The sequence below is a fragment of the Ambystoma mexicanum genome, chromosome 10 (assembly GCF_040938575.1).
Source record: "Ambystoma mexicanum isolate Mex_15411 chromosome 10, UKY_AmexF1_1, whole genome shotgun sequence".
Lineage (NCBI taxonomy): Eukaryota > Metazoa > Chordata > Amphibia > Caudata > Ambystomatidae > Ambystoma > Ambystoma mexicanum.
In genome coordinates, this window is record NC_090932.1 from 116,770,001 (window position 1) to 116,785,809 (window position 15,809).

Below are 15,809 nucleotides of genomic sequence, written 5' to 3' on the forward strand. Positions count from 1 at the left end.
AAATCCCCGACATGATGTCCAATGGACATTTCCACCTGAATTGAAGTCAATTTCCTTAAATGTAATTCTGACAACGTACTGTTGTTGACTATGGATTTAGCAAAATTAATTTAAACAGTCCTTATTTTATTTATGTATTGTGCATTTGTAAGGTTACATCAAGTAAATTGTGTTTCAAAGCGCCCATAGGGGAACGGGGAAGGAACATGGGAATGAAAGGCAAATATAATAACAATGAAGCGAAATAAAGAGGCGATCCTACTAGGCCTTGAACGCATTCAGAACACGCAAGGACAGAGTCCTTGTAGAATACTAGTTCCTCAGTGCTAGTGGGGTTTCTCCTACATCACCTTAGGATTCTCTGGTGCATATGAGCGCCATGGGAAAACTATGGCGGTGATAGTGCATGGTACAAATATCCTTTAACATTAACATTAACCTTAACATCTCTGGAGGACTGGCATACCATTCATTTAGAGCCACACACATTCAGCCATGCTGCAGGGATGCTGTGGCATATGCTCGTTGTTCCACTTGGCTTTCCCCAATTGATGTAGACGGATTTTTGCTTCTTTCAAGTTCAGTGTTCACTGTTTTGTTATACCATTAAGGGCCTCATTTTCAAGTCCCACAAAGGGCATCAAGGTCAGTGGGATTGTCGAAGTTTTTGCAGGTGGAGGTGGGTCATGTCACAGAGTTATCGTTCATCCATGCTCCACCTGCAAAATACAAATGGCTTCATACGAGCCTGATGTTTTCATGTTAGTATAAAATCAGTGCGTTAACATGGAATCCTCCTGATGTTATCACATGGCAATGAAGGCAGATTCCTCAGGAATCCATTGTAAAATCCCACTGCAAGAGTAACGCATTTTCCATTCCAAAGTGATACAAATGTAACTTGTTTTTGCCAATCTGACATTTTTTGCAAATGTAGGAGACTCCTTCCATGCAATTTAATCTAGTTTGAAAATGACATCGACTCTGCTATGGTGTGTCAGACGCGCTCTGCTGATTCATAGTCAAGTGCAGAGTGGCGCTTGATGCTAAGGTGCTGATGGATCAGGGTGCTTTACTCAGACGCAATACACTTTAATTCACCGCTGGTTGTAGGCAGCCCTCGGCATCTCCACATCTTTTCCATGGCCCCGTTTATCGGCTTGTGACCTGTCCAGGAGGAGTTTGTGTTTGACAGAAGCTCATCTCTTTCTGGGAGTGACAGTGCAGGCCGCAGTGGGGACTCTCTTTTTTTTCTGATGGTGCTTCACTGGGGCAAGAGGTGAGAAGGGCAAGCTGATAACTGTATGGGGGTGGGGGAGCACTGCAAAGTGCAGTTGGTGTGCTGAGCCAACTATAGAGCCCCTAAGAGAGTTAGTAGGGGTGCACAGGGGTTACATAAGGGTATTACAGAGGCAATAGAGGTAAGTGTGCACTTTATATCTTGTAGCCAGCACCCAGTACTTACCAGTACTCACCTAGTAGGTGACCCTGTCTACCCTGTCTGCATCCCCTGTATTAGCATCACCCCAGTACCCTACTTGAATTCATTTATATCTTAGTACCAGTAAGCATATTAAGTGGAACGTCAGTAGTCTTTAGGATCTCCTAGAGGTATGGTTGTAAAACCCAGACCTCTCTTCCTCCAGGCTGACCACTCCTCCTCCCTCCTTGCCTCAACCACTCAACTCCTCCTCCTTGGTGACCTCAACATCCATCTTGATTCTCCCTTTTCTGCATCTGCACTCTTTTGCGACCTCGCTGATTCGCTCTCCCTCTCTATACTCCCCTCTGGCCTGACTCACTTTGCTGGTCACAGAATTGACGTCTTGATCTCCTCTGGCCTCCCCCTTTCTACTCCCCTCACCACTCCTCTCTCCTGGAGTGATCACTGCCTCCTCTCCTCTCATCTTTCCATCTCCTCCCCTCAAGCCAAGCCTACTCTAAGACTGCCACCCACCTTCTCGGACATCCGACCCATGAAGTGTGTGTCAGTCAAGGCTTTCGCCGCCACCTTCTCCCCTCACCCCTCTCCCTGGGCTTCCTCACACACTAACACATCCGTGTCTCTGCTCTACTCCTCTATTTCTGCTACTCATGATGCTCTTGTCCCTCTCATGAGGATCCACTTGAAGTCCAAAGCCAAGTGCAATTCTTGGTATGACCCTGACCTAGTTACACTTAAACGAAAGTGTAGGGTGGCTGAAAGGAAATGGAGGGCTTCCTGTTCATCCTCTGACAAACTGACCTGTCGCCTGCTCCAAAGGCAATACTGACTCTCTGCCCGCACCAAGAAGAGAGTCCACAATAAAGCCTGTGTCTCTGCGGCATCTAACAACTCGGCCAAACTTGTAAAAATCTGTAAGGAGCTGGCCAATCCTGCTGCAGTCTCCACCCCTGCTCTCGCCGCCCAGGCTCTTTTGCAATGCCCTTGCCTCTCTCTTTATCTCCAAAACCCAGGTCATCCTGTCCACCCTCTCCTCCTCTCCCCTTCCTCTCCCCCTCCTTCTCTGCCTGCTTACCCTCCTTCAGCTACCCTCCCACCTTCTTTCTCCTCCTTTTCTCTTTTTTCCCCTGATGAGGTTGCTAGACAAGTCCGATCTATGAAGGCATCATCAAAACAGGTCCATCAATGTTCCTCTAAAACCGACCACATTGATACCCTCGCTCCGGCCCTTGCTGATTTCTGCAACCTATCCTTTGCCTCTGGAGCTTTCCCTTCCCTCTGAAGCACTCCCTTGTGCATCCTCTCCTTAAGAAACCCTCAGCTGATCCTTCCTGTCATGCTCACTATCACCCAATTTCCATTACTCCCTTTTTGGGTAAACTCATTGAAAAGCTGGCCATCTTTCAGCTTAACCTTCATTCGGATTGTGCTGGTTCTCTCCATGATAACCAATCTGGTTTCAGATCAGCCAGAAGCACGGAAACTGCTCTCCTGAAAATCTGTGAAGATCTGCTCTCCAACCTTGACTCTAACATTCCCTCTGTCCTCATCCTACTTGATCTCTCGTCTGCTTTCGACACGGTCATCACCGATCCGGCTGTGCCCTGGCTGACCTTGTTCCTCTCTGATTGAACCTCCCAGGTACAACTTGGGGCCTTCCTATCTTCTATCTCCCTTTCTACCTGCGCTGTTCCTCAGGGGTCTAACCTCTCGCTCTGGCTTTTCAACCAATACCTGGCAGCTCTCACCTACTGCATTTCCATTTTCTGCTCCAATTTTCAGTGCTATGCTGACACCCAACTCATTTTCAGGCTTCCTTCAGCCACCTCCTCTCCTTCCCTCATCTCCGATTTCCTAATCACCATTCAAAATTTGTGTGCCGCCAACGATCTCTGTCTAAATGCCAACAAGTCTGAGATCCTCCTCATTGGTACACCTCCACCATCCTTTCCCCTCACCCTCTGGCCGGCCTCCCTTGGCCCTCCTTCTACCCCTACCTGTGAGGCCAAGAACTTGGGAGTCATCTTTGACTCTACACTTTCCTTCTCCTCACACATCTCTGACATCTCTAAAAAGTCAAACCTCTTACTGCAACTCCTCAGAGGCATTATGCCTTTCCTCTCCTTCCCTCAGAAGCTTACTGCCTCCCAAGCTCTGGTTCTCTCTAGGTTTTTTTGGGTGTCTTGACCCACGTTCAAGTTATTATGCTGCAACATTTGCTGCTGTGGGCTTCCAAGATGGCCGAAAAGCCCACATTTGCGCCAGAATCCAGGAAAACCGCGCAGTTTTGCGCACACCAAAATGGTCGCCTAACCTGCCACCCAACAATGCGTGCGGGATGGGCCAAAAGCGCCATGAGTGAAACGTGGTGCCAAAGGAAAAACAGCAGTGCCTGTTAGCTCAAAAAGCGCTTTGAAATCACCTTTGTTTCTCTGAAATGCAAGCTAAAAATGTCTATTTTAAACATTGCAAGATGTTCAAAAATTTCACTGAATACTAGCAGACATTTGGCAGAATGTAGTCTTGTGTGCATACAAAATCTGGAAAGATGAAGAGCCCAAAACAATGTTTATAACAAAACTGGATGAGCTGTGGATGTCAGCAGCTTAACTGAAATTGGATTTAAAACCACTAAAATCAAAATGTTTAAAAAAATGAGTGACCTACTTTTGACTGTCACATAGGTTGCAACTGTTTAAAGGTCATAGTTTTGAACTTAGAATCAGCGTTCTAGCTGCATGTGTAAAAATTGTAAGTTTGATTTGAATGAAGAAAACTGGAACAAAAGTGACATTTATCTGAAGCCTGGCTTGAAGAGATTGAATTCTGCCCAGCAACTACCCCCGACAGGAGTTGAAACTTGCCCATCAACTGCATTTGCAGGCCTGGCTGCCTTCTACTGTTCCCACCAAAAGGAGATTACACCTCTCTGATTGAATCAGGGGAGGAGCACCTGGGAGCAGGGAAACAGAACAATGAGCTTTCCTTGGCTCAGGCAAATGTTAAATTAGGGGCGGGGTCGTAAATGGCTTCCTCTTGGAAGAAACTGGGAGGAGCAGTGCCTCTGTGAGCAACCTGAGTTGGAGGAAGTGGACAAACCAGTGCTTTGGGAAACCACACCCCTCTGGGCCAGAGCAGAATTTTAAAAAGATGGATAATTCATAGTACGGACTTGTCAAAATTATATAATTAATATAATTATTCTTGTGATTTTTATGTGCACATTTTAAGAGGTGTTAGGACTCTGTGGTATGTTCTGGGGGGTAGTAGCGGAAAATAAGGTATTATTCCGAATGTCTGTATGTTGAAAATCGGACACTTTATCATCTGATGCCCATATTCCTTGTGCATGTTTGTGTAAATTCTGGAAAAGTTTAGAGGTTGTGTTCTTGATGAAAAGAGCAGAATCCTGTCATAAGTGGACACAACATCTTACAAAGACAGGGATCGGATGGTTTGGTGCTACAGAAAATATGTTAACTGTGCATATAATATTAGAAAAATGGTACATAGATAAATATGTATTTCATCAAAAATAGATTTGTGTGCAAATTGACAAGGGGAGTGGTCTTTTTGTATGCCATAAAATTGATACCTGATGGCACTCCATTCCTTCCCCCAATCAAGGGAGAGAGGAGAGCTTGGCCAATGATAAGTTGTGAGGGGCAGGCTTAGTTATGCCCACACACACACCCATTTTCAAAAGACATAAAAGGAACACTGAAACCCAGGTAGAGATTTTACTTTCCCCTTTCTTGCGAAGCGCTTTGCCGGACCAAACAATATCCAGAAGGACCATCTCCAGAACTTAGAATCCAAACTTCAGAACTTGTAGCAGAGAGGCCTGAACCACCAGCTGAATCCTTTTTCAGCAGGCCTCAAAATCTTTTGCAAATTATTCAAACAGCCGGGCTGAGCTGTTTGATTCAGGCTAGAACCCTGTGCCAGTACCCAGAAAGCAGTGCTGTAGCCAGAATCCACTTGGTCCAGACCAGCAGAACCAGAGATCCAGACCGCCGTGCAGTGCCGAGTGCCAGACCAGACCAGCAGAGCTGACCCAGAGAGCTGTGACTTCAGAACCACCCGCCAGGAGTCCAATCCAAACCTGACCAGACCTTGACGGCCTATTTCAAATTTATAGTGTGAGTACTCAGCCAGAACTGTGCAAACCAATCTCTTAGTTTAAAATAATCTAATTCAAACCATTTCCACCTATCTAGAACTGCATCATAGAATTGTGTGTCCATCCTGTTGATCCAAAACCTTCCACAGCTCATCTGTCATTCTGAAACTTTAATTTCATTTCTGAAAATCCATCTCCACAAAATTGTCCGTATCTTTTGATAGCGTGTGCTAGGAACGAGATTTAACTTTCATTTTATAGCTAAGAATCTAAGCTTTCCAACAAGCCCTAAAGCGACTTTCTACTCCTTATAGTTTTTCCGTAATCGCGCTCGACGCATTCAGAAAAAGTGCAGCGAATTGAAAACTAGCTCAAACTTCTTCACCTGTCAAAAAAATAGCTGTCTTTTGCTTGCATTGCTGAAATTCGTTTTCAACCTGATAATCCCTCATTAATCATTGTTAGGTTGACCTGAACTAATTCAAAGTAGCTATCACCTATCCTGAACCTCCTACAGGGAATTAAAATCATTTATAGCATATTTTTCCCTTCTTTGCATACCACATTTAAAAGTACTTTTGCCTGTGTTTAAAACCATCCCTGTTTCTCTAAGCTTGCTAAGAGGGAACTGAATTTCGTATTGTATTGTGATTGTTTTCCTGAAAACTGTGTGCTTTACTTCCATCTCCTTATATTGCTAGGGGGGGAGTGAATTGCCACAAGGGGAAAAGTGAACATATTATCTCTTGTGAAACCCTATCAGTTTATTTCTGTACTGCATTTTTTATTCATCATTGCATTTCCTTGAAATCATAAAAGTATTCCCAGCTCCCTTATCCTCCCTATACTAACGCCTAAGTAATTAAATCAGTGTGCTAGTGTAACATCATCCATTGTTGATCACTGTCATATGCCTAAGTGTGCTATCAAATATTAATTTATTCATAAAAGTGTGATATATATATTGTTTACTTTCTCAATAAACCTTTTAAATTGCAAAACAAACCTACTTCTTGGCTCAGTGAGGTCAGGGGGATTCAAAGAGAGGGGCGTTACATAAGGGTTTATTATCCAGATTATAATTTGTCATAAAAATATATAAATAAGGGCTTCCCTTGGGCGTCCCAGACGAGGCACTGACTTAGTGGGATTGCTGAATTGAAGTCACTTAACAGTTTGACTACTGTAAGAGCCTCCTTTTAAATCTACCTGCCTCCACTCTCCGTCCTCTATAGCTTATCCAAAACAGGACTGCAAGGCTTGTCCTTGGCCTCAAGCCCTGGGATCGTATCTCTCCAGCTCTGAAATCCCTTTATTGGCTCACAGTTGATGCAAGGATTACATGTAAACCCTATGCATTGTCCAGAAGGCTTTCTGGGGCCTGGATCCAAAATACCTTCAACTATCCCTCTGTAAATTCCTCCCCTCTCAAGCCCTTCACTCCTCTACTTCTAACTCCCTCAGGGTCAGTTGTTTTTCAAAGAAACAAGCTGGGGATAGATCTCTGTCTTCTGTTGGGGCCTCCCTTTGGAACAGCCTCCCTGTCACCCTGAAACTTGAGGAGAACCATCTACGGTTCCGGAAGCACCCCAAGACCTTCCTCTTAGCTTCTGCCTTTGCCCCTCTTCTCCCATGCTGATCTGTTTTCTCTTTCGGCACTGTGCACCTGGCCACCCTCTGTCATTTGGGCCCAGGTACCTGCTTACCCTGCCAAACTCCAGCACTGCCTCTTGTCCACAAATTGCACTCGGGTCTGTATTTGTACCCATACAGCCCCCACTCACTTCTTTTATGCACTTATCAGATATACTCTATTTGCTTAACCTAGCACTTGCCATTTGCTGGGTGCACTACCTCCTTTATTTATTTTAATAATTTATTTTTCTGTTCTCTCCTCTATCCCACACTTTCCACCTCTCCCCCTTCCATGCATCTTCGTCCTTTTCCCTTTCCCATGCACTTGCATGTTCTCAATGTCACTGGGCCTAGTAAGATCATTGTTTTTGTTCTCCCCTGTTCCCCTCCATTTGTCTGGTCGTATTATGAAACATTTGTGTACGAGCGCGATATAAATAAAATATCATTTCATTTCATAACATTTCATTTAATTTCAGTTCAGCCCGAAAAGATTTTAACATGTTCCTGAGAAAAAGGAAGAGTTAGAGTGACGCAAGCCCCCCCAAAAAATGGTGGTAAGTACATCCAAAGCACAATTAAATGGGCCCTATGTAGCCAAAAGAAAAACCTTTCAATGCCGTCTGGAGCGGCCAGATAGCCATGCAGGGGGAGACTCTCCTGTTGATGATGTAAATCCCACTACTGAGGGTGGTGGCACGCTATGCAGAGTGGTCGATTTTCAATAGTCCAGCAGTTAAAAGACCAAGTAAGGGTTCATGAACCATCGGTCTGTTTAGACTCTGTTAGCCCTATGCATCACATACTATGTTCTCCATCTGGAGGGGATCGGAAAAGGGGGCAGAGTTAGCTGACCCTGTGCTGCCATAGCACCCTCTGACAGACTACTTTTGGACCATTCTATTAATCCTCTAAATTAAGAAAACTGCCTCCATTGAAGAACGCAAGAGGCCGCCTACAAAGAGAATGTAGAGAGTGATTCTGTTCTCATTTTGGATACGCAAGTTGAGAATAGGACATGTGTGGTAGCTGATGGTAAGGCCGGTGGGGCAAGTGACATAAATGGGTTCATAAGTACTAGTGGTACTATAGGTACAGTTAGATTTTGTTCCCTCCAAAGACCAATTCTGGGACCTTCTCCTGCTGCCTTCACAGCCTTTATTGGTATCATCACGGAGGACACAAATCGAGGCAATGGGGAAAATATGCCCAGTCCGGATCTGTGTGGGAATTCCAAATCACAGAGAATTCAATACGTCCACACCAGCAGGGTGCCACGATGACAATAATAATGCCTACACCGCATCCTGGACATATAATGGGAACTGATAGTAATAACAAGGGAAATAATGTGGAGGTATCAGCAGTAAGGTTAGTGGCAACACCAACACAAAATTATAACTACCACTCAGCTGAGATGGAGGAGGGCAGTGTACTATAGTTAGCCAAGCACTTGAACTGATTCGGAGCTTCGGTTGTGGAGCAAGCCCACGAGATGCGAACAATGCGGCATGCTAGGCAGAGGGAGATTGAAAACATTGCTAAATGCCTGGACATTATGTCCGATCTCTCCAAGACTATGGGAAGAGCTACCTTACACAAGAAGTCCACAGCAACTTCCTCTGATCTAGCTATCCAAACACTGCCATTAGGACAATTTGAAGTCTCAGACCAGGAAACAGCACAAAACAAGAAGTCCAAAGAAATTGTTGCAACTAGCTCTGTGGGTTGTGCCAATAAAGATGTGAAGTGTTCCATTGGGAAGAAAGATCTGTCCACAAGAAGAGTGGCAGGACATGCTTCCAACACCTAAAGGCAGAAAACTGATTGTTCCCCCACACCTCAGGAGGCAGCAGAAGCCAGGAAATCATGACAATGGCCTCCAGACATGCCACATGACATTCTGAGAGGTGACCTTGCAATCAACTGTTGAGGAGAAAAACGTGGACTTAGCAATGTGCCTGGATACTCTAAAGAGGTGGAGGAATCAAAATGTAATCTTTTGTTTCTAAGGAAAGGCCTAACCCATGGGAATAAAAACTCATATAAAGATCCCTAGTTAAAGCCTTGCCGGAATCTCTGGGAGTTACGGATATCTGTTTTGAACTGTTCCCGATTGTCCGTAGTCTGTCGGATTGCATGTTTTGCAAAGGATGTGCGGTTCTGCCTAACAAACCAGCATTTCCGCTTGCGTATTATAAATTGTAGGGAAGCATTGTCAGCAAATGTCATTGAGATGTGCTACATCATGAGGTATATATCAGTCAGTCAAACAACTTTATTCAGCCCGAAAGGACCATCAAAGTACATCCTGCAAGACAATTCTAAAAACAAAAAATACAATTCTGATGCAAAATTACAAAAAGTCCACAGAAAATATAAGAAAGAAATCAGGGAAATTCAAACAAGCCATCCCCTTCCTGGGAGACCCTAAACAGCTCTTTGGGCCGGTAGTCAGTCCCACCAACCCCTTGCTTCAACCAGTTCCCATGGCACCTTGGGCCCAAGGTTGTCAAATTTGCCCCTGTAAGGGGACAGTTACTAGAGAAGACCCCCGAATTTACTACCGCAGATCTGGGTGGGACAACAGAGCTGAAAAAAGGGAGCATGCTGATTGAGATCCCACTCTTGGATAATTGGCCCGCCCGCCCACAGCTTCCCAGAACCCTGTTTGCTGTGCTGCGATCCCAAAAAGTCAATTTGATACAGTCCAGGGTATTCTTGCCCAAACTGGGAATTCTACGGCACCCCGCCAGAGCTTCTCTACGGACAAACGGGCAGCCTCCAGAGGTTTTCATCCAAAATAGACATTTATTGAGTAGGGCATCCTTGGGCTCTGTCTTATTTACTGCCAGTTTGGGCACCCCCTGAAGGAAGACTGTAGGGCGTTGGAACTTTCCTTGTTTCAGTAGCTTGTGCTGGTACCCAGACTTCTGCGGACCCAGGGCTTTCGACTCAGTGCAATCGGGGCCCATAGAGGAAGAGACCGGCACCACCGATGACAAAGACATTGGGCTTGGATCAGGGACCCTGCTATTCTCTCTGATAATGGCATGGGGGTCGCAGAGGCAGTTATTAACGGGCGATTCCCCTTGTGCCAGGTTTCGGTGAACAACAGACCCTTTGGCAGCAGGCAATATCAGGGGGACCAGTACCGGTGTGCATTCCAGAGAATTTTCCAGGGATAAGAACTTGTGCCCTGCAACAGCTGAAGTGGTGACCTTGGGCTCCTCTTCCTGGACAGTTCCACCTCCCTTCCATTGGCCCTCGAGCAAAGTTTGTAACAGAGCCTTAATGCTGGCCAGCTCCGCCAGAACTTTATTACACCCACACCCGCACCCCCTATCACGGGGCGCCTCCTCTGGAGATCGGTTGGAGGTCGAATAGCACTCAAGGTTGCTGACATCAGAAAGTTGGTTAATGGCCTCGATCATCCGAGGCGGGGTCAAACGGAGGGTGGGGGGGCTAGACCCATAACTGGTAGACAAGAGTACATCACTCCACGAGCTGTCATGGGAGCTTGAGGAAGTGCTTTGAGCACTTTGGGCACTTAGTGACAAACTGTCTCCCACAACCAGTGGGGATGTCACAATAGCTGAAGGGGTACCATGGATAAGATTATCGAGGGTTGTGGCCAGGACCGGAACCAAGCTTTGAATGAGGGAAGGACTTGATTCCGATTTACCGCCAGCAACTATGCTGGCAACCCGAGACAGGTTGGACCGACCATCCTGAAGGTTATGGCGAGTACCTTGGCTCCCCAGGTGCTGCTGGGCCGGTATTGGGGGCAGGTAATGTGTCCCTGCTGATGTGACGGGCCAAGACGGAGACTGGGTGACAGTGGACTTAGTGGCAAACAGACCGGCGTGTGGCCCCATAGTAGTGCCTGTAGTAGTAGTAGTGGCTATGGTGGTGGTGGGTAGAGGAGGCACCCCCTGAGGGCACTGTCTCCTTAGCACCAGAGTCTTGTGCTGGGATTTCTGCAGGAGGGGGACAGGGCAAGGGACTGGTGGACAGAAGAGTGGCGAGGGGAACAGGGATAAGGGGTCAGAAGACGGCTGCTCCATGGTTAGATCCTGTGAGGCTTCTGTTTCCAGATATCTTAGGGGGGCCCACCACACACCTCACACCTCTGCCACCGTCTACCTCCCGTTGCTCACCTCAAAATTCAGTGTCCAGTACCAGTCCGCGAGTCTTCCTGCTTCAACACCAGCTGCGCCGAACACCACGCGGCGCCAAACACCGTGCCCTTGCCCCGCCGCGGGCTTCACCGCTGCGGGGTGAGGAAGGCGCTGAAGTACCAGGGGGGGCGTGGCCAAACCAGGAAGTAGGAAGAGTCCCTCCGGGGACGGCGCCAAACACCGCGCCCTTGCCCCGCCGCGGGCTTCCATGAGGTATATATAATATATGTATATATATATATATATATATATAATACATTCCATCTGCACGATATGTGGTATGAGCCTATGGACGGAGTGTGTGACTCCGTTCAAGATTACGGAGTGCAGGCGAGGGGAGGAAGGATGACATTCCTGTGATTAACTGTAATCGGCCACTAAAGGATCTATCAAGATTTGCGCTTCAGCAGTAACTCAGATATGCTGACAATATAGTTTTACTTTGCCTGTCTGACCATGCTTCTGACAGTGTACTGCTACCCATGTGCCCCCAACATCTATTTAACTAAATTTACTAGAGGTGAATAAGATCTTCCATCCTATTGAGTCCCAAACGCATGATTTGAGGTTGATAACATACAATATCGCGGGACTGGATAAACATCTGAGAGACTATGAGTGGGTACATTTTGTCAGTATATGTGATATCATTTGCTTTCAAGAAAAATGGGCATTTAATAGCTTAAAGCTTGAGGGGTATACCAACTACTGTGTCACTGCAATTTGGCAAAAGTGTAAGTCGGGCCGTCCTAGTAGGGGATTATGCATATGGATTAAAATAACATTAAATATACAAATGTAACCCCTAGTTACTAACTCTCCTGACTTTCAATGCCCACTCATTGTATTACCAGGTGGTACTAATATTTTAATATGTAGTATGGGTATCTGGTCATTGCATCTAATGCCATTGCATCTAATGTCATTCCATCAAAATGTTTCCATCTAAAAAATGTCCATCGACTGCATATTTTTGGAGGGTAAAAGGTTAATTTATGTTTAGGTGCATTAAAAAGGGTAAAAAACAGTGGTTCCGGGGAGACCACCCCCCCAAAAAATGTACTTGATGCTAATTGTTTAGATGGAAAAAATGTGATGCAAATGCATGTCGATGCAAGGAATTCCATGCAATGACCATAAACCTGTAGTATGTATAATCGCCCATACGGCCCAAAGGGTATGGATACCCTGAATCAACAGGCGGCCCTAGCCTAGTAGAGGACTGGATGCAGCTTTCGCCCTACAAACCAATTGTGGTAATTATGTGGGATATGAACCTCCACAGATCGAATTGCAAAAGGAAATGGTAAGATTGGAGGAGGAGGAGATTGTATGGGATATCCCCCGATTAACAGAACCACCAAAGGAAAGATATTATAGATACGCAGCTCAAACCATAGCGTTATATTTAAGCAATATGACCCGAGCGGCTGGGGCATTACCCGCTCAGGTAATGCCCCGGGCTCATAGTTATGCGAGGGCATTAACGAAGGCCCCGGGGCATTACCTGGGTCGGTAATGCCCCCGCCGCGAGGGTCATATTGCTATTAGTACCCGGCCCGCATTATATGCGTGACTGGGGCACTAAAAGCATTTTTTTCTGTCCCGAAAACGGGAGTCCGTTTTCTCTTTCCATGGCGGCCTTCGGGAGCGGACGCGCTGGGAACACAAGTGTTCCCAGCGCGTCCGCTCCCGAAAAAAAAAGAAGCAGAAGGTAAGTGGGGTTGGGAGGGCGGGAGGGAGGGGAAGGGGGGAGAAAAAAAACCAAAAAAAAGTACCTTCGTCTCTGCCATGGGACGATGGAAGCCTCCAGCTGTGTGGAGGCGCGGAGTCTCCAGGGATGCAGGAGCAAGAAGGTAAGTGGGGTGGGGTAGGGAGGAGGGAGGGAAGAAAAACTTACCCGGGTCCCCAGCGGGGCGCGGAGGCAGCCTCTCAGCCGTGGGGAGGCTCGGAACAGGGATGGCCCCGCTTTGAGCCTCCTCATTGGCTGAGGGGCTGCCACGGCCCCCCGCTGAGGACAAGGCAGCTGGAGTCCCGGCCGAGAATCGAAGAATTCTCGGCCGGGTAAGGACCCGGCGAGAGCCAATCAGAATGCGTGTTGCATTCTGCTTGACTTTCGCCGGGTACTAATTTAGAATAAGCCTGCGAGCTTGTAAAGGCCATCAGAATCCTGATATCCCTCCTTCCCCAATCTACCAAAATGGTGGGAAAGCCATCCATATCGATTATATTTTAATAAATCTTTCGAAACGGAAATATGCAAAATCTTTACAAGTCTAGCCAAGACCAGGAAGTGACAACAATCACGTTTGATTTACTATAGAAATATATTCTGTAGGGAGTAATCATACACACATGAGTTACTCTGGCGTTTCCTTAAATAATAGGAAAATTCTCTCGTGGGAGTATATTGTTTTAAGGGGAAATCTCCCACTGGCCTATCAGGAACTTTTACCTGCTCTTGTGGAGCTCCTAGGACCAAACTTTAAAGACCCCTATTTAGTTGTAAAAAACACATAGAGCCATTTCCTCCGCACTGCCGCCTTTCTTCACTAAACTGCGGAAACCAGCAGGAACACACCAGGTAGCAAAAGACAGCCGGTATGATGGGGAGTCCAGGACTATGAAAGCACAACTAGTGAGGGCTGTAAAGGCCAGAAACAACAACAGAGACAATGTGGTGAAAATGATTAGACAGGAATATAAGGCACTGATAGATGGGTATCTCAAGAACTGAGATGCCCTGGTATAGGCTAACAATAATAAACGTTATGCAAGCTCCCAGGCATAACTTTCCTATGACAATCTGTCAAAATATATGGTTCACCCATTTTTCTTCCCTTTACAAGGAGAGTAGACCTTGTTTTATATTGCCCCGTTAAGGAAGTTTTAGTACCTATGGATGTGGTTCTGAGGTAACACCCCTGGAATTTACTTTATTAGAAGTTTTTACAGCTATTAAAGTGCAATGCCACCCTTAAAACAGGAACAACGCCATTGACATAGCACAGTGCAGAAATTGTCGTGTCTAGACTTGTCTACATTGTGCAGCCAGTTGGACATGTTTTCATTGCGGCATAGCATTTTTAATAGCAAAGCATTATATTAATTAAAAGATTGCGACATGTTAGAACAGAGTGGGATGCATATCATTATGTTGGGATACTTGAAAGCAAATGCTGAGAACTTTGCTTTATTTTTTTTCTTCTTGTCTCTTTTCTGTATTGTCCTTGCACTTGTCTCTTGTATATTTTGGATGTTATCATTATTTTTCTGTCTTTCTTTTTGAAACAAAAGTTTTTGCCTTGTGTTTAAACTATAGTTTCTTTCAAATAAAAAAAAGAAAAAAACATTTGTGTTCCTGTGCACTGTTGGTGTCTTGCATGTATTGCATTTTTGGATTGGTGTTGCCCTGCAAAACAATTGCAAACGCTCTGGCCTTATAGCCAATTTTTCTCAGAACATGTGCTGTATAATGCATTAAAACACATATTTATATCTGTGTCCTAGTGAAGTGTGCGGCGTACCCCTGCAGCAGCACGTTCGTATGTAGTGCGCAAGTGTGGTAATCTAGGCCGGCCCAGAGAATGGCGTGACCTGTGATTTGTGCTGAGTTGGGTTCAGGCCCCTCAGCATGGCTCGAAGGCGAGCCCCCACATTTTGTGTTACACCACACTGTACATACACATTATGAAAAAACAGGTACCTTACCTGCATGTACCGTTCACATGTGCCTGCACTGCCACATGGAAGACCGGGTGGCCCTTCCCTCCTCTCTGCAACATTAACAGGCTGACCGACAGTGGAGGGCTCCTCTTTTGTCAGTCAGAATGTTCACATTGAGGAGATGTGGAGAACCGCAGTGTCAACATGCTGACTGACAGGAGAGAACCCAACAACAAAACAAATGTTGGCAATGCCAAATGTTTAGGCATGGGAACGGCACTTGCCAGGCACTGCTGTAGTGGTATTAACTGACCATTGGTATGTATGTATGTATGTATGTATTTCATTTTTGTATAGCGCCGGTAGCCCAAGGGCATCGGCAGGTTGGCATCAGCAGGTTGGTAGCAGGTTGAAAATGGTGTGAGTCCCTGTGTATCTAATAGCAGTGGTTGGCAAATGCCTGATTCTTATACCCAAGCCAAAGCTGTTTCCTTACCAATGCTTGTTTGAAACAGGAATTCAGTGAAGGACACGCTTAGTGCTTATATATCGAGTGGCTGAAGGCAGAAATGGTTATGCCTTTTTTATTACACCAATAGCTGTGTAAGAGGATTCAATTCAACACTACAGCTAAGTCAATGCCTAGTCTGGGATACTGAATGGAAACCCTTATTGATATATCTTTATGTCCAGTTCATGAGTTCTGGATGACTACCCCTATATAACACCCCTCTCTTAGAATCCCCCTGACCCCACTGAG